Source organism: Arachis stenosperma, chromosome 2 (genome assembly GCF_014773155.1).
Source record: "Arachis stenosperma cultivar V10309 chromosome 2, arast.V10309.gnm1.PFL2, whole genome shotgun sequence".
NCBI classification, from domain to species: domain Eukaryota; kingdom Viridiplantae; phylum Streptophyta; class Magnoliopsida; order Fabales; family Fabaceae; genus Arachis; species Arachis stenosperma.
Genome location: NC_080378.1, coordinates 102,278,465 through 102,288,144, shown reverse-complemented (window position 1 = coordinate 102,288,144; position 9,680 = coordinate 102,278,465). Strand labels below are relative to the sequence as shown.

The window sequence follows — 9,680 nt, the reverse complement described above, 5'->3', positions numbered from 1 at the left end:
TCCCTTACCTCTTTCCGGCCTCCGGCCCAAATATACGGCCTCCGGCCCAATTTCACAATTTAAATGCATAAACCACAATTTAATACTCAATACCCAATACATCAAATTTCCAATACACCAAGCACACAAGGCCACACAATTCTCAACCCAATCATCAATTCACATTACATACCAACTATGCATATTAGCATCAACCATTTACACAATCCAAACTTAATCCTAGGGGCATCTAGCCTAGGAATTCTCATCACACCACACGGTACTTAAATGAAACTTAAACCGTACCTCTTGTAGCCAAATCAATTGAGCCTCTTCTTTGGAAGTCTCCACCAACCTTAGCTCCAAGCCTCACCAAAGCTCCACAAGCAATACCAACCTCCCAATTGTGCATCAAAATCACCAAATACACTAACATAACCAATATCACATACATACATCAACCTAGGGCTCATAAGGATGATAAATCACAAGAGTTTGAGCACTTCTTACCTCAGCCCATATGAAGTAGGGATAGAACCCACTTAGAATCCATGTTGGAGTATCCCTAAACACCCAAAATCACAAGATTTCAACACTAACTTCCCAAAAACGTGTAACAGTGGGGAAATTCGAAAACTGGGCAGAGATGAATGGAATACTGATGAGCGGATAATTTGTACGCTTTTTGGCATTGTTTTTAGTATGTTTTTAGTAGTTTTAGTTTAGTTTTTATTATATTTTTATTAGTTTTTAGTTAAAATTCACTTTTCTGGACTTTACTATGAGTTTGTGTGTTTTTCTGTGATTTCAGGTATTTTTTGGCTGAAATTGAGGGATCTGAGCAAAAATCTGATCCAGAGACTGAAAAGGACTACAGATGCTGTTGGATTCTGACCTCCCTGCACTCGAAGTGGATTTTCTGGAGCTACAGAAGCCCAATTGGCGCGCTCTCAACGGCGTTGGAAAGTAGACATCCTGGGCTTTCCAGCAATATATGATAGTCCATACTTTGCCCAAGATTGATGGCCCAAACCGGCGTTCAAAGTCACCCCAAGAATTCCCAGCGTTAAACGCCGGAACTGGCACCTAATTGGGAGTTAAACGCCCAAACTGGATTAAAAGCTGGCGTTTAACTCCAGAAAACGTCTCTACACGAAATTCCTTCATTGCTCAGCCCAAGCACACACCAAGTGGGCCGGAAGTGGATTTTTATGTCATTTACTCATCTATGTACACCTAGACTACTAGTTTTCTATATATAGGACCTTTTACTATTGTATTTTCATCTATCTTTTGATCATGTTTTGATGATTGAACCCTCATTGGGAGGCTGGCCATTCGGCCATGCCTAGACCTTGTTCTTATGTATTTTCAACGGTGGAGTTTCTACACACCATAGATTAAGGTGTGGAGCTCTGCTGTACCTCGAGTATTAATGCAATTACTATTGTTCTTCCATTCAATTCCGCTTGTTCTTTGTCCAAGATATCACTTGTTCTTCAACTTGATGAAGGTGATGATTGACGCCCATCACCATTCTCACCCATGAACAAGGTGACTGACAACCATTCTTGTTCTACAAGCATCTGAGGCTTAGTGAATATCTCTTGGATTCTTCGGAATCTTCGTGGTATAGGCAGAACCTGATGGCGGCATTCAAGAGAATCCGGAAGGTCTAAACCTTGTCTGTGGTATTCTGAGTAGGATTCAATGATTGAATGACTGTGACGTGCTTCAAACTCCTAGCAGGCGGGGCGTCTGGTGACAGATGCAAAAGTATCGATGGATATTATTCCGGCCTGACCGAGAACCGACAGCTGAATTCCGCTATGCCGTGACAGGACATATGCAATCGCTTTCACTGAGAGGATGGGAGGTAGCTGCTGACAACAGTGAGACCTTACACGAGCTTGCCATGGAAAGGAGTAAGAAGGATTGGATGAAGACATTAGGAAAGCAGAGAGACGGAAGGGAAGGCATCTTCATACACTTGTCTGAAGCTCTTACACCAATGATGTACATAAGTATCCCTATCTTTATCTTTTATGTTATTTTCGTTCATCACTATACCCAATTGAGTCTGCCTGACTGAGATTTACAAGATGACCATAGCTTGCTTCATACCACCAATCTCCGTGGGATCGACCCTTACTCGCGTAAGGTATTACTTGGACGACCCAGTGCACTTGCTGGTTAGTTGTGCGAAGTTGTGTTTATGCCATGGTAGTGAGCACCAAGTCTTTGGAGCCATTACTAGGGATTGTTTGAGTTGTGAAAAAGTATTGATCACAATTTCGCCAACCAAGTTTTTGGCGCCGTTGCCGGGGATTGTTCTTGTGTATGGACAACTGACGGTTCATCTTGTTGCTTAGATTAGGTATTTTTTATTTTTCAGAGTTCTTAAGAGTGAATTCTAGTGTTTCAAAGTGATGTTCTTATCATCACCAAAGCTGATTGATCATCATCAATTTAGCTCTTGAATGCAATGTCCTGCTGAAGCTTAGCCGGCCATGTCTAATTCCTTTAGACTAAAGCTTTAGACTAACATTGCATGATTCCTGGAATTCTCATTAAGAATTTTGATACCTTTATTTTCCTTTTCACTTAATGTTCGAAAAAAAGCCAAAAAAATTACAAAATCATAAAATCCAAAAATATTTCTTGTTTGAGTCTAGAGTCTCATCTTAAGTTTGGTGTCAATTGCATGTTTCTGTTCTTCTTGCATTTTTCGAATTTTTTGCATGTGTCTTAATTAATCTTCAAGTTGTTCTTGATGATTTTCTTGTTTTGATCTTTGAATTCTATTGACTTGAGTGTTCTGTTATATGCATTCTCATTTTGTTAGTGTCAATGGTATACAAACTGCTAAGTTTGGTGTCTTACATGCATTGTTATTTGATTTTAGTTGCATTTTGATTATTCCTTCTTATTAAAAATCCAAAAATATTTTTAATTTGTGTCTTTTCAAGTCAATAATACAGAGAATTGAAGATTCAGAACATACTGCAGAGGAATCACACAGAAAAAGCTGGGCATTCAGAAATGCCCAGTGAAGAAGACAGACTGGCGTTTAAACGCCAGCCAGGGTGCCTGGCTGGGCGTTTAACGCCCAAAAGGGTAGTAGTTTGGGCGTTAAACGCCAGAATGTGCACCATTCTGGGCGTTTAACGCCAGGATGGCACAAGGGGGAAGATTTTGTTTTCAAATCAATTTTTTTTCAGTTTTTCAAAATCAAATCTTTTTCAAAATCAAATCTTTTCAATCAAATGTTTTCAAAATCAATTTCTTTCCTTTTTCAAAGATACTTACTAACAATTAATGATTTGATTGAACATTTTTTGCCTTTTCTGTTGAGGAAGGTTTTATGTTTGAATCATATCTTTTCTTGTTAGGCAAGTCATTAATTTTTCAAATCAAATCTTTTTAAAATTGTTTTCAAATCATATCTTTTCAATCATATCTTTTTAAAACCATAACTTTTCAATCAAATCTTTTTAATCACATCTTTTTCAAAATAGTTTTCAATCAAATCTTTTTGATTTCTAATTTCAAAATCTTTTTCAAAAATCACTTGATTTCTTTTCCACTCTTATTTTCGAAAATCAATTAAGTGTTTTTCAAAATGTTTTCAAAATCTTTTACTTAATTTTCGAAAATTACTTCCCTTCTTCTCACATCCTTCTACTTTTGGACTAACACTATCTCTTAATGCAAAATTCGAACTCCATCTTCTTTGATAAGTTCGAATTTTCTACTTCTGTCTTCTACTTTTCTTTTCCTCTGACACCTCAAGGAATCTCTATACTGTGACATAGAGGATTCCATATTTTCTTGTTTTCTTCTCTTTCATATGAGCAGGAACAAAGACAAAGGCATTCTTGTTGAAGCTGACCGAATTCTTCAAAGAAGAAGAACACATGGCAGCCGAAAACAACAACAATGCAAACAATGCAAGGAAGGTGCTGGGTGACTTTACTGCACCTACTCCCGACTTTTAGGGGAGAAGCATCTCTATCCCTGCCATTAGAGCAACAACTTTGAGCTTAAGCCTCAATTAGTTTCTCTAATGCAACAGAATTGCAAGTTCCATGGACTTCCAATGGAAGATCCTCATCAGTTCTTAGCTGAATTCTTGCAAATCTGTGACACAGTCAAGACTAATGGGGTTGACCCTGAGGTCTATAGACTGATGCTATTCCCTTTTGCTGTAAGAGACAGAGCTAGAATATGGTTGGACTCTCAACCTAAAGAAAGCCTGGACTCTTGGGAAAAGCTAGTCAATGCCTTCTTGGCAAAGTTCTTTCCACCTCAAAAATTGAGTAAGCTTAGAGTGGAAGTCCAAACCTTCAGACAGAAGGATGGAGAATCCCTCTATGAAGCTTGGGAAAGATACAAACAATTAATCAGAAGATGTCCTTCAGACATGCTTTCTGAATGGAGCATCATAGGTATTTTCTATGATGGTCTCTCTGAACTATCCAAGATGTCTTTGGATAGCTCTGCTGGAGGATCTCTTCATCTGAAGAAGACGCCTGCAGAAGCTCAAGAATTGATTGAAATGGTTGCAAATAACCAATTCATGTACACTTCTGAAAGAAATCCTGTGAACAATGGGACTAGTCAGAAGAAAGGAGTTCTTGAGATTGACACTCTGAATGCCATATTGGCTCAGAACAAGATATTGACTCAACAAGTCAATTTGATTTCTCAAAGTCTGTCTGGAATGCAAAATGCACCAAGCAGTACTAAGGAAGCTTCATCTGAGGAAGAAGCCTATGATCCTGAGAACCCTTCAATGGAAGAGGTGAATTACCTAGGAGAACCCTATGGAAACACCTACAATTCTCCATGGAGAATCACCCCAATTTCTCATGGAAGAATCAAGAGAGACCTCAACAAGGTTTCAATAACAATAATGGTGGAAGAAACAGGTTTAGCAATGGCAAGCCTTTTCCATCATCTTCTCAGCAACAGACAGAGTTCTAAGCAGAATACTTCTGACTTAGCAACAATGGTCTCTGATCTAATAAAGACCACTCAAAGTTTCATGAATGAAACAAGGTCCTCCATCAGAAATTTGGAAGGACAAGTGGGTCAGCTGAGCAGAAGTTACTGAACTCCCTCCAAGTACTCTTCCAAGTAATACAGAAGAAAATCCAAAAGGAGAGTGCAAAGCCATAGACATGGCCGAATATGGAGAGGAAAGAGAGGAGGAGGACGCCACTGAGGAAGACCTCAGTGGGCGTGTACCAATCTCCTCTGAGTTCCTCAATGAGGACCAATGGGAATCTGAGGCTCAAAATGAGACCATAGAGATTCTATTGGACTTACTTCTGCCATTCATGAGCTCTGATGAGTATTCTTCCTCTGAAGAGGATGAGTATGTCACTGAAGAGCAAGTGGCTAAATACCTTGAAGCAATCATGAAGCTAAATGACAAGTTATTTGGAAATGAGACTTGGGAGGATGAACCACCTTTGCTCACCAAAGAACTGGATGACTTGTCTAGGCAGAAACTGCCTCAAAAGAGGCAGGATCCTGGGAAGTTTTCTATACCTTGTACCATAGGCACCATGACCTTCAAGAAGGCCTTGTGTGACTTAGGGTCAAGTGTAAACCTCATGCCCCTCTCTGTAATGGAGAAATTAGGGATCTTTGAGGTGCAAGCTGCAAGAATCTCATTAGAGATGGCAGACAATTCAAGAAAACAAGCTCATGACTTGTAGAGAATGTTTTGGTGAAGATTGAAGACCATTACATCCCTACTGATTTCATAGTCCTAGAGACTGGGAAGTGCATGGATGAATCCATCATCCTTGGCAGACCCTTCCTAGCCACAGCAAAGGCTGTGATTGATGTTGATAGAGGAGAGTTGATCATTCAAGTGAATGAAGAATCCTTGGTGTTTAAGGCCCAAGGACATCCCTCTATCATCATGGAGAGGAAGCATGAAGAGCTTCTCTCAAACAGAGCCAAGCAGAGCCCCCACAGTCAAACTCTAAGTTTGGTGTTGGGAGGCCCAACCAAACTCTAAGTTTGGTGTTGAACCCCCACATTCAAACTCTAAGTTTGGTGTTGGGAGGTTCCAACACGGTTCTGAGTATTTCTGAGGCTCCATGAGAGTCCTCTGTCAAGCTAATGACATTAAAGAAGCGCTTGTTGGGAGGCAACCCAATGTTTTATAGTTAACTATTTTCTTTTGTTATTTTATCTTTTTTGTAGGTTGATGATCATAAGAAGTCACAAAATCCATTGAAAAGCAAAAACAGAATGAAAACAGGAAGAAAAACAGCACACCCTGGAGGAAGAAGCTGCTGGCGTTTAAAACGCCAGTAAGCCTAGCAGTTGGGCGTTTAACGCCCAGTCTGGCACCATTCTGGGCGTTTAACGCCAGAAAGGGCACCAGACTGGCGTTAAACGCCAGAAAAGGGCTACAACCTGGCGTTAAACGCCAGGAATGGGCACCAGCCCGGCGTTTAACGCCAGAAATGGCTCAAAACGTGGATTTTTGATGCCATTTGGTGCAGGGATGACTTTTCCTTGACACCTCAGGATCTGTGGACCCCACAGGATCCCCACCAACCCCACCACTCTCTCCCTTCTTCTTCACCCATTCACCAATCACCTCAACATCTCTTCAACACTCACATCCATCCTTCATAAACCACCACTTCTCCCCCTTTTTGGCCGAACCACAAAGCCATCTCCCTCTCCCCTATTTCTTCTTCTCTACTCTTCTTCTTCTTTGCTCGAGGACGAGCAAACCTTTTAAGTTTGGTGTGGTAAAAGCATTGCTTTTTGTTTTTCCATAACCATTTATGGCATCCAAAGCCGGTTCAACTGAGAAGGCATGACCTCAAGCCCATCACTAAGAAGAAGATGGAGCAAACAAGAGACCCCTCTCATCAAGAGATCCCTGAGATACCTCAAGGGATGCACTTTCCTCCACAAGACTATTGGGAGCAACTGAACACCTCCCTAGGAGAATTAAGTTCTAACATGGGACAACTAAGGGTGGAGCACCAAGAACATGCCATCCTCCTCCATGAAATTGGAGAAGATCAAAGGATCATGAGAGAGGAGCAACAAGACAAGGAAGAGACATTGAGGAGCTCAAGCACTCCATAGGATCTTCAAGAGAAAGAAAGAGCCGCCATCACTAAGGTGGACCCGTTCTTTAATCTCCTTGTTCTTTATTTTTCCGTTTTTCGAATTTTAGTGCTTTATGTTATCCATGTTTGTGTCTTATGATCATTAGTGTCTTAGTGTCTATGCCTTAAAGCTATGAATATGAATCCATCACCTTTCTTAAATGAAAACTGTTTTTATCACAAAAGAACAAGAAGTACAGGATTTCAAATTCATCTTTAAAACTAGCTTAATTAGTTTGATGTGGTGGCAATGCTTTTGTTTTCTGAATGTATGCTTGAACAGTGCATATGTCTTTTGAATTTGTGGTTCATGAATGTTAAAGTTGTTGGCTCTTGAAGAATGATGAAAAGGAGACATGTTACTGAGGATCTGAAAAATCATAAAAATGATTCTTGAAGCAAGAAAAAGCAGTGAATACAAAAAAACAAAAAAAAAAGAAGAGAAACAGAAAACGAAAAAAAAGAAGAAAAAGAAAAGAAAAGAAAAAGAAAGAAATAAAGTTGTGATCCAAGGCAAAAGAGTGTGCTTAAGAACCCTGGACACCTCTAATTGGGGACTTTAGCAAAGCTGAGTCACAATCTGAAAAGGTTCACCCAATTATGTGTCTGTGGCATGTATGTATCCGGTGGTAATACTGGAAGACAGAGTGCTTTGGGCCACAGCCAAGACTCAATAAGTAGCTGTGTTCAAGAATCATCATACTTAACTAGGAGAATCAATAACACTATCTGGATTCTGAGTTCCTAAAGAAGCCAATCATTCTGAATCTCAGAGGATAAAGTGAGATGCCAAAACTGTTTGGAGGCAAAAAGCTACTAGTCCGCTCATCTAATTTGGAGCTATGTTTCATTGATAATTTGGAGTCTATAGTACATTCTCTTCTTTTTATCTTATTTGATTTTCAGTTGCTTGGGGCAAGCAACAATTTAAGTTTGGGTTGTGATGAGCGGATAATTGTACGCTTTTTGGCATTGTTTTAGTATGTTTTTAGTAGTTTTAGTTTAGTTTTTATTATATTTTATTAGTTTTTAGTTAAAATTCACTTTTCTGGACTTTACTATGAGTTTGTGTGTTTTTCTATGATTTCAGGTTTTTTTGGCTGAAATTGAGGGATCTGAGCAAAATCTGATCCAGAGACTGAAAAGGACTACAGATGCTGTTGGATTCTGACCTCCCTGCACTCGAAGTGGATTTTCTGGAGCTACAGAAGCCCAATTGGCGCGCTCTCAACGGCGTTGGAAAGTAGACATCCTGGGCTTTCCAGCAATATATGATAGTCCATACTTTGCCCAAGATTTGATGGCCCAAACCGGCGTTCAAAGTCACCCCAAGAATTCCCAGCGTTAAACGCCGGAACTGGCACCTAATTGGGGTTAAACGCCCAAACTGGATTAAAAGCTGGCGTTTAACTCCAGAAAACGTCTCTACACGAAATTCCTTCATTGCTCAGCCCAAGCACACACCAAGTGGGCCCGGAAGTGGATTTTTATGTCATTTACTCATCTATGTACACCCTAGACTACTAGTTTTCTATATATAGGACCTTTTACTATTGTATTTTCATCTATCTTTTGATCATGTTTTGATGATTGAACCCTCATTGGGAGGCTGGCCATTCGGCCATGCCTAGACCTTGTTCTTATGTATTTTCAACGGTGGAGTTTCTACACACCATAGATTAAGGTGTGGAGCTCTGCTGTACCTCGAGTATTAATGCAATTACTATTGTTCTTCCATTCAATTCCGCTTGTTCTTTGTCCAAGATATCACTTGTTCTTCAACTTGATGAAGGTGATGATTGACGCCCATCACCATTCTCACCCATGAACAAGGTGACTGACAACCATTCTTGTTCTACAAGCATCTGAGGCTTAGTGAATATCTCTTGGATTCTTCGGAATCTTCGTGGTATAGGCAGGACCTGATGGCGGCATTCAAGAGAATCCGGAAGGTCTAAACCTTGTCTGTGGTATTCTGAGTAGGATTCAATGATTGAATGACTGTGACGTGCTTCAAACTCCTAGCAGGCGGGGCGTCTGGTGACAGATGCAAAAGTATCGATGGATATTATTCCGGCCTGACCGAGAACCGACAGCTGAATTCCGCTATGCCGTGACAGGACATATGCAATCGCTTTCACTGAGAGGATGGGAGGTAGCTGCTGACAACAGTGAGACCTTACACGAGCTTGCCATGGAAAGGAGTAAGAAGGATTGGATGAAGACATTAGGAAAGCAGAGAGACGGAAGGGAAGGCATCTTCATACACTTGTCTGAAGCTCTTACACCAATGATGTACATAAGTATCCCTATCTTTATCTTTTATGTTATTTTCGTTCATCACTATACCCAATTGAGTCTGCCTGACTGAGATTTACAAGATGACCATAGCTTGCTTCATACCACCAATCTCCGTGGGATCGACCCTTACTCGCGTAAGGTATTACTTGGACGACCCAGTGCACTTGCTGGTTAGTTGTGCGAAGTTGTGTTTATGCCATGGTAGTGAGCACCAAGTCTTTGGAGCCATTACTAGGGATTGTTTGAGTT

At 40.4% G+C, this 9,680-nt stretch overlaps 1 non-coding gene across 1 annotated transcript; it reads right to left on the bottom strand.

Moving 5' to 3' along the window:
• Positions 1–4,300: 4,300 nt before the first annotated feature.
• LOC130964319 (small nucleolar RNA R71) lies at positions 4,301–4,408 on the bottom strand. Its single transcript, XR_009080419.1, has one exon. It is a non-coding gene; the product is annotated as a small nucleolar RNA R71 (small nucleolar RNA).
• Between the last annotated feature and the right edge of the window lie 5,272 nt (positions 4,409–9,680).